Raw genomic sequence first — 22566 nt, 5'->3', positions numbered from 1 at the left:
CAAACGTGTCGTCAACAAAACCCTCCTTCTAGCTTCCATACGTTAACATGTGATCGCTTCATAGCCTGGAATTTCGCCAAGATTTCCGAACACGTCTTTGAGCCAGGCTCTCGAAAATTCCACAGACGCCACTTTTCTCCATCTTAACTTCTTCAGACATGCTACTTTTGGCCATTTTCTCAAGAGGCCCCCAACCACCAGGCAAGGAAACTAAGCTTTTCAGTACCGTTTAGTGAGTATTCTTATATCTAAATTACCACGAGTGCAACATGTACAAAAGTTTTATTGTCAACGTACTTCCAGTTAAAAGTGTCTCATCTCAATCTTCTTGACCACACCTAGGGATTTTGCAAAAGTCATCCCTTCCTCATTTACATCCTGTGGTTCAAAGTAAACCACGAGTACCAACAGCTCCCTACAGGAAGCTCAGACGCAACCCCTGCCGTGACCCGGATTCGAACCGGGGTTGCTGCGGCCACAACGCAGAGTACTAACCTCTATACGATCACGGCTGGTCTTCTAGTGCTACATGCTCACTCCAAGAGCGCAGGTGCACAACGTTGCACGTGGAAGTCTGTTGATTTCACACATTCAGCGCAATGCTTTCAACCTCAAAATCTTTGACAAATGGCAAAATCGCACAGCCTGGTTCAATGTCAACTTCACTGTGTAAACTACAAACGTGTCGTCAACAAAACCCTCCTTCTAGCTTCCATACGTTAACATGTGATCGCTTCATAGCCTGGAATTTCGCCAAGATTTCCGAACACGTCTTTGAGCCAGGCTCTCGAAAATTCCACAGACGCCACTTTTCTCCATCTTAACTTCTTCAGACATGCTACTTTTGGCCATTTTCTCAAGAGGCCCCCAACCACCAGGCAAGGAAACTAAGCTTTTCAGTACCGTTTAGTGAGTATTCTTATATCTAAATTACCACGAGTGCAACATGTACAAAAGTTTTATTGTCAACGTACTTCCAGTTAAAAGTGTCTCATCTCAATCTTCTTGACCACACCTAGGGATTTTGCAAAAGTCATCCCTTCCTCATTTACATCCTGTGGTTCAAAGTAAACCACGAGTACCAACAGCTCCCTACAGGAAGCTCAGACGCAACCCCTGCCGTGACCCGGATTCGAACCGGGGTTGCTGCGGCCACAACGCAGAGTACTAACCTCTATACGATCACGGCTGGTCTTCTAGTGCTACATGCTCACTCCAAGAGCACAGGTGCACAACGTTGCACATGGAAGTCTGTTGATTTCACACATTCAGCGCAATGCTTTCAACCTCAAAATCTTTGACAAATGGCAAAATCGCACAGCCTGGTTCAATGTCAACTTCACTGTGTAAACTACAAACGTGTCGTCAACAAAACCCTCCTTCTAGCTTCCATACGTTAACATGTGATCGCTTCATAGCCTGGAATTTCGCCAAGATTTCCGAACACGTCTTTGAGCCAGGCTCTCGAAAATTCCACAGACGCCACTTTTCTCCATCTTAACTTCTTCAGACATGCTACTTTTGGCCATTTTCTCAAGAGGCCCCCAACCACCAGGCAAGGAAACTAAGCTTTTCAGTACCGTTTAGTGAGTATTCTTATATCTAAATTACCACGAGTGCAACATGTACAAAAGTTTTATTGTCAACGTACTTCCAGTTAAAAGTGTCTCATCTCAATCTTCTTGACCACACCTAGGGATTTTGCAAAAGTCATCCCTTCCTCATTTACATCCTGTGGTTCAAAGTAAACCACGAGTACCAACAGCTCCCTACAGGAAGCTCAGACGCAACCCCTGCCGTGACCCGGATTCGAACCGGGGTTGCTGCGGCCACAACGCAGAGTACTAACCTCTATACGATCACGGCTGGTCTTCTAGTGCTACATGCTCACTCCAAGAGCGCAGGTGCACAACGTTGCACATGGAAGTCTGTTGATTTCACACATTCAGCGCAATGCTTTCAACCTCAAAATCTTTGACAAATGGCAAAATCGCACAGCCTGGTTCAATGTCAACTTCACTGTGTAAACTACAAACGTGTCGTCAACAAAACCCTCCTTCTAGCTTCCATACGTTAACATGTGATCGCTTCATAGCCTGGAATTTCGCCAAGATTTCCGAACACGTCTTTGAGCCAGGCTCTCGAAAATTCCACAGACGCCACTTTTCTCCATCTTAACTTCTTCAGACATGCTACTTTTGGCCATTTTCTCAAGAGGCCCCCAACCACCAGGCAAGGAAACTAAGCTTTTCAGTACCGTTTAGTGAGTATTCTTATATCTAAATTACCACGAGTGCAACATGTACAAAAGTTTTATTGTCAACGTACTTCCAGTTAAAAGTGTCTCATCTCAATCTTCTTGACCACACCTAGGGATTTTGCAAAAGTCATCCCTTCCTCATTTACATCCTGTGGTTCAAAGTAAACCACGAGTACCAACAGCTCCCTACAGGAAGCTCAGACGCAACCCCTGCCGTGACCCGGATTCGAACCGGGGTTGCTGCGGCCACAACGCAGAGTACTAACCTCTATACGATCACGGCTGGTCTTCTAGTGCTACATGCTCACTCCAAGAGCACAGGTGCACAACGTTGCACATGGAAGTCTGTTGATTTCACACATTCAGCGCAATGCTTTCAACCTCAAAATCTTTGACAAATGGCAAAATCGCACAGCCTGGTTCAATGTCAACTTCACTGTGTAAACTACAAACGTGTCGTCAACAAAACCCTCCTTCTAGCTTCCATACGTTAACATGTGATCGCTTCATAGCCTGGAATTTCGCCAAGATTTCCGAACACGTCTTTGAGCCAGGCTCTCGAAAATTCCACAGACGCCACTTTTCTCCATCTTAACTTCTTCAGACATGCTACTTTTGGCCATTTTCTCAAGAGGCCCCCAACCACCAGGCAAGGAAACTAAGCTTTTCAGTACCGTTTAGTGAGTATTCTTATATCTAAATTACCACGAGTGCAACATGTACAAAAGTTTTATTGTCAACGTACTTCCAGTTAAAAGTGTCTCATCTCAATCTTCTTGACCACACCTAGGGATTTTGCAAAAGTCATCCCTTCCTCATTTACATCCTGTGGTTCAAAGTAAACCACGAGTACCAACAGCTCCCTACAGGAAGCTCAGACGCAACCCCTGCCGTGACCCGGATTCGAACCGGGGTTGCTGCGGCCACAACGCAGAGTACTAACCTCTATACGATCACGGCTGGTCTTCTAGTGCTACATGCTCACTCCAAGAGCACAGGTGCACAACGTTGCACGTGGAAGTCTGTTGATTTCACACATTCAGCGCAATGCTTTCAACCTCAAAATCTTTGACAAATGGCAAAATCGCACAGCCTGGTTCAATGTCAACTTCACTGTGTAAACTACAAACGTGTCGTCAACAAAACCCTCCTTCTAGCTTCCATACGTTAACATGTGATCGCTTCATAGCCTGGAATTTCGCCAAGATTTCCGAACACGTCTTTGAGCCAGGCTCTCGAAAATTCCACAGACGCCACTTTTCTCCATCTTAACTTCTTCAGACATGCTACTTTTGGCCATTTTCTCAAGAGGCCCCCAACCACCAGGCAAGGAAACTAAGCTTTTCAGTACCGTTTAGTGAGTATTCTTATATCTAAATTACCACGAGTGCAACATGTACAAAAGTTTTATTGTCAACGTACTTCCAGTTAAAAGTGTCTCATCTCAATCTTCTTGACCACACCTAGGGATTTTGCAAAAGTCATCCCTTCCTCATTTACATCCTGTGGTTCAAAGTAAACCACGAGTACCAACAGCTCCCTACAGGAAGCTCAGACGCAACCCCTGCCGTGACCCGGATTCGAACCGGGGTTGCTGCGGCCACAACGCAGAGTACTAACCTCTATACGATCACGGCTGGTCTTCTAGTGCTACATGCTCACTCCAAGAGCACAGGTGCACAACGTTGCACATGGAAGTCTGTTGATTTCACACATTCAGCGCAATGCTTTCAACCTCAAAATCTTTGACAAATGGCAAAATCGCACAGCCTGGTTCAATGTCAACTTCACTGTGTAAACTACAAACGTGTCGTCAACAAAACCCTCCTTCTAGCTTCCATACGTTAACATGTGATCGCTTCATAGCCTGGAATTTCGCCAAGATTTCCGAACACGTCTTTGAGCCAGGCTCTCGAAAATTCCACAGACGCCACTTTTCTCCATCTTAACTTCTTCAGACATGCTACTTTTGGCCATTTTCTCAAGAGGCCCCCAACCACCAGGCAAGGAAACTAAGCTTTTCAGTACCGTTTAGTGAGTATTCTTATATCTAAATTACCACGAGTGCAACATGTACAAAAGTTTTATTGTCAACGTACTTCCAGTTAAAAGTGTCTCATCTCAATCTTCTTGACCACACCTAGGGATTTTGCAAAAGTCATCCCTTCCTCATTTACATCCTGTGGTTCAAAGTAAACCACGAGTACCAACAGCTCCCTACAGGAAGCTCAGACGCAACCCCTGCCGTGACCCGGATTCGAACCGGGGTTGCTGCGGCCACAACGCAGAGTACTAACCTCTATACGATCACGGCTGGTCTTCTAGTGCTACATGCTCACTCCAAGAGCGCAGGTGCACAACGTTGCACGTGGAAGTCTGTTGATTTCACACATTCAGCGCAATGCTTTCAACCTCAAAATCTTTGACAAATGGCAAAATCGCACAGCCTGGTTCAATGTCAACTTCACTGTGTAAACTACAAACGTGTCGTCAACAAAACCCTCCTTCTAGCTTCCATACGTTAACATGTGATCGCTTCATAGCCTGGAATTTCGCCAAGATTTCCGAACACGTCTTTGAGCCAGGCTCTCGAAAATTCCACAGACGCCACTTTTCTCCATCTTAACTTCTTCAGACATGCTACTTTTGGCCATTTTCTCAAGAGGCCCCCAACCACCAGGCAAGGAAACTAAGCTTTTCAGTACCGTTTAGTGAGTATTCTTATATCTAAATTACCACGAGTGCAACATGTACAAAAGTTTTATTGTCAACGTACTTCCAGTTAAAAGTGTCTCATCTCAATCTTCTTGACCACACCTAGGGATTTTGCAAAAGTCATCCCTTCCTCATTTACATCCTGTGGTTCAAAGTAAACCACGAGTACCAACAGCTCCCTACAGGAAGCTCAGACGCAACCCCTGCCGTGACCCGGATTCGAACCGGGGTTGCTGCGGCCACAACGCAGAGTACTAACCTCTATACGATCACGGCTGGTCTTCTAGTGCTACATGCTCACTCCAAGAGCGCAGGTGCACAACGTTGCACGTGGAAGTCTGTTGATTTCACACATTCAGCGCAATGCTTTCAACCTCAAAATCTTTGACAAATGGCAAAATCGCACAGCCTGGTTCAATGTCAACTTCACTGTGTAAACTACAAACGTGTCGTCAACAAAACCCTCCTTCTAGCTTCCATACGTTAACATGTGATCGCTTCATAGCCTGGAATTTCGCCAAGATTTCCGAACACGTCTTTGAGCCAGGCTCTCGAAAATTCCACAGACGCCACTTTTCTCCATCTTAACTTCTTCAGACATGCTACTTTTGGCCATTTTCTCAAGAGGCCCCCAACCACCAGGCAAGGAAACTAAGCTTTTCAGTACCGTTTAGTGAGTATTCTTATATCTAAATTACCACGAGTGCAACATGTACAAAAGTTTTATTGTCAACGTACTTCCAGTTAAAAGTGTCTCATCTCAATCTTCTTGACCACACCTAGGGATTTTGCAAAAGTCATCCCTTCCTCATTTACATCCTGTGGTTCAAAGTAAACCACGAGTACCAACAGCTCCCTACAGGAAGCTCAGACGCAACCCCTGCCGTGACCCGGATTCGGACCGGGGTTGCTGCGGCCACAACGCAGAGTACTAACCTCTATACGATCACGGCTGGTCTTCTAGTGCTACATGCTCACTCCAAGAGCACAGGTGCACAACGTTGCACGTGGAAGTCTGTTGATTTCACACATTCAGCGCAATGCTTTCAACCTCAAAATCTTTGACAAATGGCAAAATCGCACAGCCTGGTTCAATGTCAACTTCACTGTGTAAACTACAAACGTGTCGTCAACAAAACCCTCCTTCTAGCTTCCATACGTTAACATGTGATCGCTTCATAGCCTGGAATTTCGCCAAGATTTCCGAACACGTCTTTGAGCCAGGCTCTCGAAAATTCCACAGACGCCACTTTTCTCCATCTTAACTTCTTCAGACATGCTACTTTTGGCCATTTTCTCAAGAGGCCCCCAACCACCAGGCAAGGAAACTAAGCTTTTCAGTACCGTTTAGTGAGTATTCTTATATCTAAATTACCACGAGTGCAACATGTACAAAAGTTTTATTGTCAACGTACTTCCAGTTAAAAGTGTCTCATCTCAATCTTCTTGACCACACCTAGGGATTTTGCAAAAGTCATCCCTTCCTCATTTACATCCTGTGGTTCAAAGTAAACCACGAGTACCAACAGCTCCCTACAGGAAGCTCAGACGCAACCCCTGCCGTGACCCGGATTCGGACCGGGGTTGCTGCGGCCACAACGCAGAGTACTAACCTCTATACGATCACGGCTGGTCTTCTAGTGCTACATGCTCACTCCAAGAGCACAGGTGCACAACGTTGCACATGGAAGTCTGTTGATTTCACACATTCAGCGCAATGCTTTCAACCTCAAAATCTTTGACAAATGGCAAAATCGCACAGCCTGGTTCAATGTCAACTTCACTGTGTAAACTACAAACGTGTCGTCAACAAAACCCTCCTTCTAGCTTCCATACGTTAACATGTGATCGCTTCATAGCCTGGAATTTCGCCAAGATTTCCGAACACGTCTTTGAGCCAGGCTCTCGAAAATTCCACAGACGCCACTTTTCTCCATCTTAACTTCTTCAGACATGCTACTTTTGGCCATTTTCTCAAGAGGCCCCCAACCACCAGGCAAGGAAACTAAGCTTTTCAGTACCGTTTAGTGAGTATTCTTATATCTAAATTACCACGAGTGCAACATGTACAAAAGTTTTATTGTCAACGTACTTCCAGTTAAAAGTGTCTCATCTCAATCTTCTTGACCACACCTAGGGATTTTGCAAAAGTCATCCCTTCCTCATTTACATCCTGTGGTTCAAAGTAAACCACGAGTACCAACAGCTCCCTACAGGAAGCTCAGACGCAACCCCTGCCGTGACCCGGATTCGAACCGGGGTTGCTGCGGCCACAACGCAGAGTACTAACCTCTATACGATCACGGCTGGTCTTCTAGTGCTACATGCTCACTCCAAGAGCACAGGTGCACAACGTTGCACATGGAAGTCTGTTGATTTCACACATTCAGCGCAATGCTTTCAACCTCAAAATCTTTGACAAATGGCAAAATCGCACAGCCTGGTTCAATGTCAACTTCACTGTGTAAACTACAAACGTGTCGTCAACAAAACCCTCCTTCTAGCTTCCATACGTTAACATGTGATCGCTTCATAGCCTGGAATTTCGCCAAGATTTCCGAACACGTCTTTGAGCCAGGCTCTCGAAAATTCCACAGACGCCACTTTTCTCCATCTTAACTTCTTCAGACATGCTACTTTTGGCCATTTTCTCAAGAGGCCCCCAACCACCAGGCAAGGAAACTAAGCTTTTCAGTACCGTTTAGTGAGTATTCTTATATCTAAATTACCACGAGTGCAACATGTACAAAAGTTTTATTGTCAACGTACTTCCAGTTAAAAGTGTCTCATCTCAATCTTCTTGACCACACCTAGGGATTTTGCAAAAGTCATCCCTTCCTCATTTACATCCTGTGGTTCAAAGTAAACCACGAGTACCAACAGCTCCCTACAGGAAGCTCAGACGCAACCCCTGCCGTGACCCGGATTCGAACCGGGGTTGCTGCGGCCACAACGCAGAGTACTAACCTCTATACGATCACGGCTGGTCTTCTAGTGCTACATGCTCACTCCAAGAGCGCAGGTGCACAACGTTGCACATGGAAGTCTGTTGATTTCACACATTCAGCTCAATGCTTTCAACCTCAAAATCTTTGACAAATGGCAAAATCGCACAGCCTGGTTCAATGTCAACTTCACTGTGTAAACTACAAACGTGTCGTCAACAAAACCCTCCTTCTAGCTTCCATACGTTAACATGTGATCGCTTCATAGCCTGGAATTTCGCCAAGATTTCCGAACACGTCTTTGAGCCAGGCTCTCGAAAATTCCACAGACGCCACTTTTCTCCATCTTAACTTCTTCAGACATGCTACTTTTGGCCATTTTCTCAAGAGGCCCCCAACCACCAGGCAAGGAAACTAAGCTTTTCAGTACCGTTTAGTGAGTATTCTTATATCTAAATTACCACGAGTGCAACATGTACAAAAGTTTTATTGTCAACGTACTTCCAGTTAAAAGTGTCTCATCTCAATCTTCTTGACCACACCTAGGGATTTTGCAAAAGTCATCCCTTCCTCATTTACATCCTGTGGTTCAAAGTAAACCACGAGTACCAACAGCTCCCTACAGGAAGCTCAGACGCAACCCCTGCCGTGACCCGGATTCGGACCGGGGTTGCTGCGGCCACAACGCAGAGTACTAACCTCTATACGATCACGGCTGGTCTTCTAGTGCTACATGCTTACTCCAAGAGAACAGGTGCACAACGTTGCACATGGAAGTCTGTTGATTTCACACATTCAGCGCAATGCTTTCAACCTCAAAATCTTTGACAAATGGCAAAATCGCACAGCCTGGTTCAATGTCAACTTCACTGTGTAAACTACAAACGTGTCGTCAACAAAACCCTCCTTCTAGCTTCCATACGTTAACATGTGATCGCTTCATAGCCTGGAATTTCGCCAAGATTTCCGAACACGTCTTTGAGCCAGGCTCTCGAAAATTCCACAGACGCCACTTTTCTCCATCTTAACTTCTTCAGACATGCTACTTTTGGCCATTTTCTCAAGAGGCCCCCAACCACCAGGCAAGGAAACTAAGCTTTTCAGTACCGTTTAGTGAGTATTCTTATATCTAAATTACCACGAGTGCAACATGTACAAAAGTTTTATTGTCAACGTACTTCCAGTTAAAAGTGTCTCATCTCAATCTTCTTGACCACACCTAGGGATTTTGCAAAAGTCATCCCTTCCTCATTTACATCCTGTGGTTCAAAGTAAACCACGAGTACCAACAGCTCCCTACAGGAAGCTCAGACGCAACCCCTGCCGTGACCCGGATTCGAACCGGGGTTGCTGCGGCCACAACGCAGAGTACTAACCTCTATACGATCACGGCTGGTCTTCTAGTGCTACATGCTCACTCCAAGAGCAGCAGGTGCACAACGTTGCACATGGAAGTCTGTTGATTTCACACATTCAGCGCAATGCTTTCAACCTCAAAATCTTTGACAAATGGCAAAATCGCACAGCCTGGTTCAATGTCAACTTCACTGTGTAAACTACAAACGTGTCGTCAACAAAACCCTCCTTCTAGCTTCCATACGTTAACATGTGATCGCTTCATAGCCTGGAATTTCGCCAAGATTTCCGAACACGTCTTTGAGCCAGGCTCTCGAAAATTCCACAGACGCCACTTTTCTCCATCTTAACTTCTTCAGACATGCTACTTTTGGCCATTTTCTCAAGAGGCCCCCAACCACCAGGCAAGGAAACTAAGCTTTTCAGTACCGTTTAGTGAGTATTCTTATATCTAAATTACCACGAGTGCAACATGTACAAAAGTTTTATTGTCAACGTACTTCCAGTTAAAAGTGTCTCATCTCAATCTTCTTGACCACACCTAGGGATTTTGCAAAAGTCATCCCTTCCTCATTTACATCCTGTGGTTCAAAGTAAACCACGAGTACCAACAGCTCCCTACAGGAAGCTCAGACGCAACCCCTGCCGTGACCCGGATTCGAACCGGGGTTGCTGCGGCCACAACGCAGAGTACTAACCTCTATACGATCACGGCTGGTCTTCTAGTGCTACATGCTCACTCCAAGAGCAGCAGGTGCACAACGTTGCACATGGAAGTCTGTTGATTTCACACATTCAGCGCAATGCTTTCAACCTCAAAATCTTTGACAAATGGCAAAATCGCACAGCCTGGTTCAATGTCAACTTCACTGTGTAAACTACAAACGTGTCGTCAACAAAACCCTCCTTCTAGCTTCCATACGTTAACATGTGATCGCTTCATAGCCTGGAATTTCGCCAAGATTTCCGAACACGTCTTTGAGCCAGGCTCTCGAAAATTCCACAGACGCCACTTTTCTCCATCTTAACTTCTTCAGACATGCTACTTTTGGCCATTTTCTCAAGAGGCCCCCAACCACCAGGCAAGGAAACTAAGCTTTTCAGTACCGTTTAGTGAGTATTCTTATATCTAAATTACCACGAGTGCAACATGTACAAAAGTTTTATTGTCAACGTACTTCCAGTTAAAAGTGTCTCATCTCAATCTTCTTGACCACACCTAGGGATTTTGCAAAAGTCATCCCTTCCTCATTTACATCCTGTGGTTCAAAGTAAACCACGAGTACCAACAGCTCCCTACAGGAAGCTCAGACGCAACCCCTGCCGTGACCCGGATTCGGACCGGGGTTGCTGCGGCCACAACGCAGAGTACTAACCTCTATACGATCACGGCTGGTCTTCTAGTGCTACATGCTCACTCCAAGAGCACAGGTGCACAACGTTGCACATGGAAGTCTGTTGATTTCACACATTCAGCTCAATGCTTTCAACCTCAAAATCTTTGACAAATGGCAAAATCGCACAGCCTGGTTCAATGTCAACTTCACTGTGTAAACTACAAACGTGTCGTCAACAAAACCCTCCTTCTAGCTTCCATACGTTAACATGTGATCGCTTCATAGCCTGGAATTTCGCCAAGATTTCCGAACACGTCTTTGAGCCAGGCTCTCGAAAATTCCACAGACGCCACTTTTCTCCATCTTAACTTCTTCAGACATGCTACTTTTGGCCATTTTCTCAAGAGGCCCCCAACCACCAGGCAAGGAAACTAAGCTTTTCAGTACCGTTTAGTGAGTATTCTTATATCTAAATTACCACGAGTGCAACATGTACAAAAGTTTTATTGTCAACGTACTTCCAGTTAAAAGTGTCTCATCTCAATCTTCTTGACCACACCTAGGGATTTTGCAAAAGTCATCCCTTCCTCATTTACATCCTGTGGTTCAAAGTAAACCACGAGTACCAACAGCTCCCTACAGGAAGCTCAGACGCAACCCCTGCCGTGACCCGGATTGCTGCGGCCACAACGCAGAGTACTAACCTCTATACGATCACGGCTGGTCTTCTAGTGCTACATGCTCACTCCAAGAGCACAGGTGCACAACGTTGCACATGGAAGTCTGTTGATTTCACACATTCAGCGCAATGCTTTCAACCTCAAAATCTTTGACAAATGGCAAAATCGCACAGCCTGGTTCAATGTCAACTTCACTGTGTAAACTACAAACGTGTCGTCAACAAAACCCTCCTTCTAGCTTCCATACGTTAACATGTGATCGCTTCATAGCCTGGAATTTCGCCAAGATTTCCGAACACGTCTTTGAGCCAGGCTCTCGAAAATTCCACAGACGCCACTTTTCTCCATCTTAACTTCTTCAGACATGCTACTTTTGGCCATTTTCTCAAGAGGCCCCCAACCACCAGGCAAGGAAACTAAGCTTTTCAGTACCGTTTAGTGAGTATTCTTATATCTAAATTACCACGAGTGCAACATGTACAAAAGTTTTATTGTCAACGTACTTCCAGTTAAAAGTGTCTCATCTCAATCTTCTTGACCACACCTAGGGATTTTGCAAAAGTCATCCCTTCCTCATTTACATCCTGTGGTTCAAAGTAAACCACGAGTACCAAGAGCTCCCTACAGGAAGCTCAGACGCAACCCCTGCCGTGACCCGGATTCGAACCGGGGTTGCTGCGGCCACAACGCAGAGTACTAACCTCTATACGATCACGGCTGGTCTTCTAGTGCTACATGCTCACTCCAAGAGCGCAGGTGCACAACGTTGCACATGGAAGTCTGTTGATTTCACACATTCAGCGCAATGCTTTCAACCTCAAAATCTTTGACAAATGGCAAAATCGCACAGCCTGGTTCAATGTCAACTTCACTGTGTAAACTACAAACGTGTCGTCAACAAAACCCTCCTTCTAGCTTCCATACGTTAACATGTGATCGCTTCATAGCCTGGAATTTCGCCAAGATTTCCGAACACGTCTTTGAGCCAGGCTCTCGAAAATTCCACAGACGCCACTTTTCTCCATCTTAACTTCTTCAGACATGCTACTTTTGGCCATTTTCTCAAGAGGCCCCCAACCACCAGGCAAGGAAACTAAGCTTTTCAGTACCGTTTAGTGAGTATTCTTATATCTAAATTACCACGAGTGCAACATGTACAAAAGTTTTATTGTCAACGTACTTCCAGTTAAAAGTGTCTCATCTCAATCTTCTTGACCACACCTAGGGATTTTGCAAAAGTCATCCCTTCCTCATTTACATCCTGTGGTTCAAAGTAAACCACGAGTACCAACAGCTCCCTACAGGAAGCTCAGACGCAACCCCTGCCGTGACCCGGATTCGAACCGGGGTTGCTGCGGCCACAACGCAGAGTACTAACCTCTATACGATCACGGCTGGTCTTCTAGTGCTACATGCTCACTCCAAGAGCACAGGTGCACAACGTTGCACATGGAAGTCTGTTGATTTCACACATTCAGCGCAATGCTTTCAACCTCAAAATCTTTGACAAATGGCAAAATCGCACAGCCTGGTTCAATGTCAACTTCACTGTGTAAACTACAAACGTGTCGTCAACAAAACCCTCCTTCTAGCTTCCATACGTTAACATGTGATCGCTTCATAGCCTGGAATTTCGCCAAGATTTCCGAACACGTCTTTGAGCCAGGCTCTCGAAAATTCCACAGACGCCACTTTTCTCCATCTTAACTTCTTCAGACATGCTACTTTTGGCCATTTTCTCAAGAGGCCCCCAACCACCAGGCAAGGAAACTAAGCTTTTCAGTACCGTTTAGTGAGTATTCTTATATCTAAATTACCACGAGTGCAACATGTACAAAAGTTTTATTGTCAACGTACTTCCAGTTAAAAGTGTCTCATCTCAATCTTCTTGACCACACCTAGGGATTTTGCAAAAGTCATCCCTTCCTCATTTACATCCTGTGGTTCAAAGTAAACCACGAGTACCAACAGCTCCCTACAGGAAGCTCAGACGCAACCCCTGCCGTGACCCGGATTCGGACCGGGGTTGCTGCGGCCACAACGCAGAGTACTAACCTCTATACGATCACGGCTGGTCTTCTAGTGCTACATGCTTACTCCAAGAGAGCAGGTGCACAACGTTGCACATGGAAGTCTGTTGATTTCACACATTCAGCGCAATGCTTTCAACCTCAAAATCTTTGACAAATGGCAAAATCGCACAGCCTGGTTCAATGTCAACTTCACTGTGTAAACTACAAACGTGTCGTCAACAAAACCCTCCTTCTAGCTTCCATACGTTAACATGTGATCGCTTCATAGCCTGGAATTTCGCCAAGATTTCCGAACACGTCTTTGAGCCAGGCTCTCGAAAATTCCACAGACGCCACTTTTCTCCATCTTAACTTCTTCAGACATGCTACTTTTGGCCATTTTCTCAAGAGGCCCCCAACCACCAGGCAAGGAAACTAAGCTTTTCAGTACCGTTTAGTGAGTATTCTTATATCTAAATTACCACGAGTGCAACATGTACAAAAGTTTTATTGTCAACGTACTTCCAGTTAAAAGTGTCTCATCTCAATCTTCTTGACCACACCTAGGGATTTTGCAAAAGTCATCCCTTCCTCATTTACATCCTGTGGTTCAAAGTAAACCACGAGTACCAACAGCTCCCTACAGGAAGCTCAGACGCAACCCCTGCCGTGACCCGGATTCGAACCGGGGTTGCTGCGGCCACAACGCAGAGTACTAACCTCTATACGATCACGGCTGGTCTTCTAGTGCTACATGCTCACTCCAAGAGCACAGGTGCACAACGTTGCACATGGAAGTCTGTTGATTTCACACATTCAGCTCAATGCTTTCAACCTCAAAATCTTTGACAAATGGCAAAATCGCACAGCCTGGTTCAATGTCAACTTCACTGTGTAAACTACAAACGTGTCGTCAACAAAACCCTCCTTCTAGCTTCCATACGTTAACATGTGATCGCTTCATAGCCTGGAATTTCGCCAAGATTTCCGAACACGTCTTTGAGCCAGGCTCTCGAAAATTCCACAGACGCCACTTTTCTCCATCTTAACTTCTTCAGACATGCTACTTTTGGCCATTTTCTCAAGAGGCCCCCAACCACCAGGCAAGGAAACTAAGCTTTTCAGTACCGTTTAGTGAGTATTCTTATATCTAAATTACCACGAGTGCAACATGTACAAAAGTTTTATTGTCAACGTACTTCCAGTTAAAAGTGTCTCATCTCAATCTTCTTGACCACACCTAGGGATTTTGCAAAAGTCATCCCTTCCTCATTTACATCCTGTGGTTCAAAGTAAACCACGAGTACCAACAGCTCCCTACAGGAAGCTCAGACGCAACCCCTGCCGTGACCCAGATTCGGACCGGGGTTGCTGCGGCCACAACGCAGAGTACTAACCTCTATACGATCACGGCTGGTCTTCTAGTGCTACATGCTCACTCCAAGAGCACAGGTGCACAGCGTTGCACGTGGAAGTCTGTTGATTTCACACATTCAGCGCAATGCTTTCAACCTCAAAATCTTTGACAAATGGCAAAATCGCACAGCCTGGTTCAATGTCAACTTCACTGTGTAAACTACAAACGTGTCGTCAACAAAACCCTCCTTCTAGCTTCCATACGTTAACATGTGATCGCTTCATAGCCTGGAATTTCGCCAAGATTTCCGAACACGTCTTTGAGCCAGGCTCTCGAAAATTCCACAGACGCCACTTTTCTCCATCTTAACTTCTTCAGACATGCTACTTTTGGCCATTTTCTCAAGAGGCCCCCAACCACCAGGCAAGGAAACTAAGCTTTTCAGTACCGTTTAGTGAGTATTCTTATATCTAAATTACCACGAGTGCAACATGTACAAAAGTTTTATTGTCAACGTACTTCCAGTTAAAAGTGTCTCATCTCAATCTTCTTGACCACACCTAGGGATTTTGCAAAAGTCATCCCTTCCTCATTTACATCCTGTGGTTCAAAGTAAACCACGAGTACCAACAGCTCCCTACAGGAAGCTCAGACGCAACCCCTGCCGTGACCCGGATTCGAACCGGGGTTGCTGCGGCCACAACGCAGAGTACTAACCTCTATACGATCACGGCTGGTCTTCTAGTGCTACATGCTCACTCCAAGAGCGCAGGTGCACAACGTTGCACATGGAAGTCTGTTGATTTCACACATTCAGCGCAATGCTTTCAACCTCAAAATCTTTGACAAATGGCAAAATCGCACAGCCTGGTTCAATGTCAACTTCACTGTGTAAACTACAAACGTGTCGTCAACAAAACCCTCCTTCTAGCTTCCATACGTTAACATGTGATCGCTTCATAGCCTGGAATTTCGCCAAGATTTCCGAACACGTCTTTGAGCCAGGCTCTCGAAAATTCCACAGACGCCACTTTTCTCCATCTTAACTTCTTCAGACATGCTACTTTTGGCCATTTTCTCAAGAGGCCCCCAACCACCAGGCAAGGAAACTAAGCTTTTCAGTACCGTTTAGTGAGTATTCTTATATCTAAATTACCACGAGTGCAACATGTACAAAAGTTTTATTGTCAACGTACTTCCAGTTAAAAGTGTCTCATCTCAATCTTCTTGACCACACCTAGGGATTTTGCAAAAGTCATCCCTTCCTCATTTACATCCTGTGGTTCAAAGTAAACCACGAGTACCAACAGCTCCCTACAGGAAGCTCAGACGCAACCCCTGCCGTGACCCGGATTCGAACGGGGGTTGCTGCGGCCACAACGCAGAGTACTAACCTCTATACGATCACGGCTGGTCTTCTAGTGCTACATGCTCACTCCAAGAGCGCAGGTGCACAACGTTGCACATGGAAGTCTGTTGATTTCACACATTCAGCTCAATGCTTTCAACCTCAAAATCTTTGACAAATGGCAAAATCGCACAGCCTGGTTCAATGTCAACTTCACTGTGTAAACTACAAACGTGTCGTCAACAAAACCCTCCTTCTAGCTTCCATACGTTAACATGTGATCGCTTCATAGCCTGGAATTTCGCCAAGATTTCCGAACACGTCTTTGAGCCAGGCTCTCGAAAATTCCACAGACGCCACTTTTCTCCATCTTAACTTCTTCAGACATGCTACTTTTGGCCATTTTCTCAAGAGGCCCCCAACCACCAGGCAAGGAAACTAAGCTTTTCAGTACCGTTTAGTGAGTATTCTTATATCTAAATTACCACGAGTGCAACATGTACAAAAGTTTTATTGTCAACGTACTTCCAGTTAAAAGTGTCTCATCTCAATCTTCTTGACCACACCTAGGGATTTTGCAAAAGTCATCCCTTCCTCATTTACATCCTGTGGTTCAAAGTAAACCACGAGTACCAACAGCTCCCTACAGGAAGCTCAGACGCAACCCCTGCCGTGACCCGGATTCGAACCGGGGTTGCTGCGGCCACAACGCAGAGTACTAACCTCTATACGATCACGGCTGGTCTTCTAGTGCTACATGCTCACTCCAAGAGCGCAGGTGCACAACGTTGCACATGGAAGTCTGTTGATTTCACACATTCAGCGCAATGCTTTCAACCTCAAAATCTTTGACAAATGGCAAAATCGCACAGCCTGGTTCAATGTCAACTTCACTGTGTAAACTACAAACGTGTCGTCAACAAAACCCTCCTTCTAGCTTCCATACGTTAACATGTGATCGCTTCATAGCCTGGAATTTCGCCAAGATTTCCGAACACGTCTTTGAGCCAGGCTCTCGAAAATTCCACAGACGCCACTTTTCTCCATCTTAACTTCTTCAGACATGCTACTTTTGGCCATTTTCTCAAGAGGCCCCCAACCACCAGGCAAGGAAACTAAGCTTTTCAGTACCGTTTAGTGAGTATTCTTATATCTAAATTACCACGAGTGCAACATGTACAAAAGTTTTATTGTCAACGTACTTCCAGTTAAAAGTGTCTCATCTCAATCTTCTTGACCACACCTAGGGATTTTGCAAAAGTCATCCCTTCCTCATTTACATCCTGTGGTTCAAAGTAAACCACGAGTACCAACAGCTCCCTACAGGAAGCTCAGACGCAACCCCTGCCGTGACCCGGATTCGAACGGGGGTTGCTGCGGCCACAACGCAGAGTACTAACCTCTATACGATCACGGCTGGTCTTCTAGTGCTACATGCTTACTCCAAGAGAGCAGGTGCACAACGTTGCACATGGAAGTCTGTTGATTTCACACATTCAGCGCAATGCTTTCAACCTCAAAATCTTTGACAAATGGCAAAATCGCACAGCCTGGTTCAATGTCAACTTCACTGTGTAAACTACAAACGTGTCGTCAACAAAACCCTCCTTCTAGCTTCCATACGTTAACATGTGATCGCTTCATAGCCTGGAATTTCGCCAAGATTTCCGAACACGTCTTTGAGCCAGGCTCTCGAAAATTCCACAGACGCCACTTTTCTCCATCTTAACTTCTTCAGACATGCTACTTTTGGCCATTTTCTCAAGAGGCCCCCAACCACCAGGCAAGGAAACTAAGCTTTTCAGTACCGTTTAGTGAGTATTCTTATATCTAAATTACCACGAGTGCAACATGTACAAAAGTTTTATTGTCAACGTACTTCCAGTTAAAAGTGTCTCATCTCAATCTTCTTGACCACACCTAGGGATTTTGCAAAAGTCATCCCTTCCTCATTTACATCCTGTGGTTCAAAGTAAACCACGAGTACCAAGACCTCCCTACAGGAAGCTCAGACGCAACCCCTGCCGTGACCCGGATTCGAACCGGGGTTGCTGCGGCCACAACGCAGAGTACTAACCTCTATACGATCACGGCTGGTCTTCTAGTGCTACATGCTCACTCCAAGAGCACAGGTGCACAACGTTGCACGTGGAAGTCTGTTGATTTCACACATTCAGCGCAATGCTTTCAACCTCAAAATCTTTGACAAATGGCAAAATCGCACAGCCTGGTTCAATGTCAACTTCACTGTGTAAACTACAAACGTGTCGTCAACAAAACCCTCCTTCTAGCTTCCGTACGTTAACATGTGATCGCTTCATAGCCTGGAATTTCGCCAAGATTTCCGAACACGTCTTTGAGCCAGGCTCTCGAAAATTCCACAGACGCCACTTTTCTCCATCTTAACTTCTTCAGACATGCTACTTTTGGCCATTTTCTCAAGAGGCCCCCAACCACCAGGCAAGGAAACTAAGCTTTTCAGTACCGTTTAGTGAGTATTCTTATATCTAAATTACCACGAGTGCAACATGTACAAAAGTTTTATTGTCAACGTACTTCCAGTTAAAAGTGTCTCATCTCAATCTTCTTGACCACACCTAGGGATTTTGCAAAAGTCATCCCTTCCTCATTCATATCCTGTGGTTCAACGTACCCACATCTCCCTACAGGAAGCTCAGATGCAACCCTTGCTGTAACCCGGATTGCTGCAGCCACAATACAGAGTGCAAATCTCTATTTGATCACAGCTGTCCTCCTACTACTACTACATGCTCGGTTTAAGAACAGAGCTTCACAATTTTGCACATGGCAGTCCATTGAATTCAGAGCTTCTACTGACTTCCACAACTCTCTCCCAGCTGCTCTTCCAGCTACTGCCATCAAAGCTCTGCAGCAGATACTGTACACTGCTGCACAAGTTGCTTGACTTGCTGAAGCATTTCACTTATGACCCTTCCTTGTCTCTCTGCATTGGCTTCCTCTAGCTGGCTGGATCAAATTCAAGACCCTGGTTATGGCCTACGAAACCATCAATGGAACTGCTCCCAGAAATCTACAAAACCTGACCATCCATTACACCCCAACAAGACTGCATCGCTCCTCCACCTCTGCCCGCTTGGTTGTCCCATGCAAGAAAGTTCCAAAAGCACGAAGGTTCTCGGTTCTGGCTCCATTGTGGTAGAGCAACCTCCCCCTTCTCGCTCAGAACTACTGAATGTCTGTCTACATTTAAAAAGGGTCCTCAAACTCACCTCTTCTAGATTCTCTTCACCCACGATCTAAGTTCATGTAATACGTAAATGTCTATGCGAACATAACTTTGGGATCATACCTTTCAAACAATGGATAAACCTTCACGGAACTACTCCTGCAACATAACATATATGTTTATATGTATAAAAAAATATTAGGAATCAGTGTTATTCAGATAGTTTTATGCAGCTACTGGTGTCATGTACATTGTTTCATATGGTAAGAAGTAAGTAATTGTACTTCAGAATCACGACTCTTTCTGCTAATGTAACGTACACATTGTAATTTCTATGAGATGTACGTCACTTTGGAGAAAAGAGTCTGCTAAATGAATAAATGTAAATGCTGTTTCACACTGTTCTAAACATACAGGTGAACACTTTTTATCAAGTGGAGCATAAGTATGCCACTGGTGTTTCTGAGGATAATAGCTTTTAGTTGTCTGAATACTGAAAATATCAGACGAGAAAGAGATTAACACAGGAGTTGCTGCAAATTTCCAGTTATGCCATTAGCTCACTCCAAGTCTATTCAGGAGTTCTGCTTAAAGTTCAGATGCACTACCATTTTACCATATCTGCTCTTAGGAGCTCCAAGTGATTTTCTTCCTGTTCGAGATATAATGGATTCATTGTTTGTCTCTGAGATGTACACCGCTTTGGAGAAAAGCATCTGCTAGATGAATAAAATTAAATGTAGAACTGTCCGTTTTTTGATAAACATTCTTTACCGTTCCTTGGGATATGGATTCAATGTGAGCATCTGCACAACCTAAGTTACGGAAGATTAGAATCAGAATCAGAACGAGCTTTATTGCCAAGTATGTTCACACATACAAGGAATTTGTCTCGGTGACAGAAACTTCCACAGCACAGACAGAATGACAGTGACAAGACACAGATAAGAAGATAGAATACGTGAATAAAGGATAAAAAATATATAAAAAACATAAAGTACAGAATATACAAAAAATAGTCACTAGACATTATATGTATGTATAGGTATGTTCTATACAAATGCAAGGGAATGTGAGTAAGACATGATGTGATAAATAGATATAAATATAAATAGCGTTGTGTATTGCACTGGTTTACTCTCTAGGGGGGATTTAGCTGTTCATGAGGTAGATGGCCTGAGGAAAGAAACTTTTCTTGTGCCTGGCTGTCCTGGTGCTCAGTGCTCTGTAGCGCCGGCCAGATGGCAAAGGTTCGAAGAGGAAGTGGCCTGGATGTGAGGGATCTAGGATGATTTTGCTAGCCCTTTTACTGACTCTGGACGAGTACAGTTGTTGGAGAGCTGGGGGGGATGTGCCGATGATTATTCCAGCAGTCCAAACTATCTGCTGTAGCCTTCTGATGTCTGATTTCGTAGCTGAGCCGAATCAGACAGTTATAGAAGTGCAGAGGACAGACTCGATGACTGCAGAGTAGAATTGCATCAGTAGCTCCTGTGGCAGGTTGAACTTCCTCAGCTGGGCCTTCTTCACAATGGAGTCTATGTGGAACTCCCACTTCAGGTCCTGTGAGATGGTAGTGCCCAGGAACCTGAATGACTCCACTGTTGCCACAGTGCTGTTCATGATGGTGAGTGGGGATAATGCTGAGGTGTTTCTCCTAAAGTCCACAATCATCTCCACTGTTTTGAGCATGTTCAGCTCCAGGTTGTTATGACTGCACCAGACAGCCAGCTCTTTAACCTCCAGTCTGTAAGCAGACTTGTCACCATCCCGGATGAGCCCAATGAATGTGGTGTCGTCTGCGAACTTCAGGAGCTTGACAGAGGGGTCTTTTGCAGTGCAGTCGTTGGTATACAGGGAAAAGAGTAGCGGGGAGAGCACACATCCCTGGGGGGCACCAGTACTGATCATGTGAGTATTGGATGAACATTTTCCCAGCCTCACTAGCTGCTGCCTGTCTGTCAGGAAGTTGGTGATCCACCGAAAGATGGAGCTGGGCACAGAGAGTTGAGTTAATTTGGACAGGAGGTGTGGGATGATGGCGTTGAAGGCCGAACTGAAGTCCACGAACAGGATCCTCACATAAGTCCCTGGTTTGTCCAGATGTTGCAGGATGTAGTGCAGTCCCATGTTGACTGCATCATCCACAGACCTGTTTGCTTGATAAGCAAACTGCAGGGGGTCCAGCAAGAGTCCAGTGATGTCCTTCAGGTAGGCCAACACCAGTCTTTCAAATGCCTTCATGACCACAGACGTTAGGGCAACAGGTCTGTAGTCGTTCAGTCCTGTGATTTTGGGTTTCTTCGGGATGGGGATGATGGCGGAGCGTTTGAAGCAGGAAGGGACTTCGCACAGCCCCAGTAATCTGTTGAAGATCTTTGTGAAGATAGGGGCCAGCTGGTCAGCACAGGTTTTTAGGCAGGCTGGTGAGACACCATCTGGGCCTGGTGCTTTCCTTGTCTTGTTTCCGGAAGATGCAACACACCTCCTCTTCACAGATCAAAGGTGCAGGAAGGGGGAAGGCGGGGGTTACTTGAGGTCAGAATTGGTGTGGGGTGTGAGACAGGGTTTTTCAAACCTGCAATAAAACTCATTCAAATCGTTGGCCAGTTGCTGATTCAACGCAGTGCTGGGGGATGGTGTCTTGTAATTGGTGATATCTTTCAGGCCTTTCCACACTGATGCTGGGTCATTGGCTGAAAACTGTTTCTTCAGCTTTTCAGAGCAGTTTCTCTTAGCCACTCTGATCTCCTTTGCCAGTGTGTTTTTGGCTTGTTTATACAAGACTCTGTCCCCATTCCTGTAGGAGTCTTCTTTGGCCTGACGAAGCTGTCTGAGTTTTGCAGTGAACCACGGTTTGTCGTTGTTGTATGTTAAATGAGTCCTCGTAGGGATGCACATATCCTTACAGAAACTGATATATGATGTTACAGAGTCTGTGAGCTCATCTAGACTGGTAGCAGCAGCCTCAAAAACACCCCAATCAGTGCACTCAAAGCAGGCTTGTAAGTCCTGCTCTGCTTCCTCAGTCCATCTTTTAACAGTCCTTATCACAGGTTTAGCTGATTTCAGTTTCTGCTTGTAGGTCGGTATAAGATGAACCAGACAGTGATCAGAGAGCCCCAAGGCTGCCCGTAGGACAGAGTGATATGCATCCTTTATTGTGGTGTAACAGTGGTCCAGTGTATTACTGTTTCTGGTAGGACATGTAACGTGCTGTCTGTATTTTGGGAGTTCACGGGAGAGATTTGCTTTATTTAAGTCCCCGAGAATGATTATAACAGAGTCCGGGTGTTGTTGCTCTGTGTCTGTGATCTGATCGCCCAGCTGTTGCAGCGCTGCGTTCAC

At 45.3% G+C, this 22566-nt stretch overlaps 18 non-coding genes across 18 annotated transcripts; all 18 read right to left on the bottom strand.

Moving 5' to 3' along the window:
- Positions 1–440: 440 nt before the first annotated feature.
- On the bottom strand, positions 441–512 carry trnah-gug (transfer RNA histidin (anticodon GUG)). The gene has a single exon. It is a non-coding gene; the product is annotated as a tRNA-His (tRNA).
- Positions 513–1117: 605 nt separating this feature from the next.
- On the bottom strand, positions 1118–1189 carry trnah-gug (transfer RNA histidin (anticodon GUG)). The gene has a single exon. It is a non-coding gene; the product is annotated as a tRNA-His (tRNA).
- A 605-nt stretch (positions 1190–1794) lies between these two features.
- On the bottom strand, positions 1795–1866 carry trnah-gug (transfer RNA histidin (anticodon GUG)). The gene has a single exon. It is a non-coding gene; the product is annotated as a tRNA-His (tRNA).
- Positions 1867–2471: 605 nt separating this feature from the next.
- Positions 2472–2543, bottom strand: trnah-gug (transfer RNA histidin (anticodon GUG)). Its single transcript has one exon. It is a non-coding gene; the product is annotated as a tRNA-His (tRNA).
- Positions 2544–3148: 605 nt separating this feature from the next.
- trnah-gug (transfer RNA histidin (anticodon GUG)) lies at positions 3149–3220 on the bottom strand. Its single transcript has one exon. It is a non-coding gene; the product is annotated as a tRNA-His (tRNA).
- A 605-nt stretch (positions 3221–3825) lies between these two features.
- Positions 3826–3897, bottom strand: trnah-gug (transfer RNA histidin (anticodon GUG)). Its single transcript has one exon. It is a non-coding gene; the product is annotated as a tRNA-His (tRNA).
- A 605-nt stretch (positions 3898–4502) lies between these two features.
- trnah-gug (transfer RNA histidin (anticodon GUG)) lies at positions 4503–4574 on the bottom strand. The gene has a single exon. It is a non-coding gene; the product is annotated as a tRNA-His (tRNA).
- Positions 4575–5179: 605 nt separating this feature from the next.
- On the bottom strand, positions 5180–5251 carry trnah-gug (transfer RNA histidin (anticodon GUG)). Its single transcript has one exon. It is a non-coding gene; the product is annotated as a tRNA-His (tRNA).
- Positions 5252–7210: 1959 nt separating this feature from the next.
- trnah-gug (transfer RNA histidin (anticodon GUG)) lies at positions 7211–7282 on the bottom strand. The gene has a single exon. It is a non-coding gene; the product is annotated as a tRNA-His (tRNA).
- Positions 7283–7887: 605 nt separating this feature from the next.
- Positions 7888–7959, bottom strand: trnah-gug (transfer RNA histidin (anticodon GUG)). The gene has a single exon. It is a non-coding gene; the product is annotated as a tRNA-His (tRNA).
- A 1282-nt stretch (positions 7960–9241) lies between these two features.
- trnah-gug (transfer RNA histidin (anticodon GUG)) lies at positions 9242–9313 on the bottom strand. Its single transcript has one exon. It is a non-coding gene; the product is annotated as a tRNA-His (tRNA).
- Positions 9314–9919: 606 nt separating this feature from the next.
- Positions 9920–9991, bottom strand: trnah-gug (transfer RNA histidin (anticodon GUG)). Its single transcript has one exon. It is a non-coding gene; the product is annotated as a tRNA-His (tRNA).
- A 1948-nt stretch (positions 9992–11939) lies between these two features.
- On the bottom strand, positions 11940–12011 carry trnah-gug (transfer RNA histidin (anticodon GUG)). Its single transcript has one exon. It is a non-coding gene; the product is annotated as a tRNA-His (tRNA).
- A 605-nt stretch (positions 12012–12616) lies between these two features.
- Positions 12617–12688, bottom strand: trnah-gug (transfer RNA histidin (anticodon GUG)). The gene has a single exon. It is a non-coding gene; the product is annotated as a tRNA-His (tRNA).
- A 1282-nt stretch (positions 12689–13970) lies between these two features.
- On the bottom strand, positions 13971–14042 carry trnah-gug (transfer RNA histidin (anticodon GUG)). The gene has a single exon. It is a non-coding gene; the product is annotated as a tRNA-His (tRNA).
- A 1282-nt stretch (positions 14043–15324) lies between these two features.
- trnah-gug (transfer RNA histidin (anticodon GUG)) lies at positions 15325–15396 on the bottom strand. The gene has a single exon. It is a non-coding gene; the product is annotated as a tRNA-His (tRNA).
- A 1282-nt stretch (positions 15397–16678) lies between these two features.
- Positions 16679–16750, bottom strand: trnah-gug (transfer RNA histidin (anticodon GUG)). The gene has a single exon. It is a non-coding gene; the product is annotated as a tRNA-His (tRNA).
- A 1282-nt stretch (positions 16751–18032) lies between these two features.
- Positions 18033–18104, bottom strand: trnah-gug (transfer RNA histidin (anticodon GUG)). The gene has a single exon. It is a non-coding gene; the product is annotated as a tRNA-His (tRNA).
- Positions 18105–22566: the final 4462 nt, after the last annotated feature.

The sequence above is a fragment of the Scleropages formosus genome, chromosome 10 (genome assembly GCF_900964775.1).
Source record: "Scleropages formosus chromosome 10, fSclFor1.1, whole genome shotgun sequence".
Taxonomy (NCBI): Eukaryota; Metazoa; Chordata; class Actinopteri; order Osteoglossiformes; family Osteoglossidae; genus Scleropages; species Scleropages formosus.
Note: the sequence above shows the minus strand (reverse complement) of the source record. Positions and strands in the feature narration are given on the sequence as shown.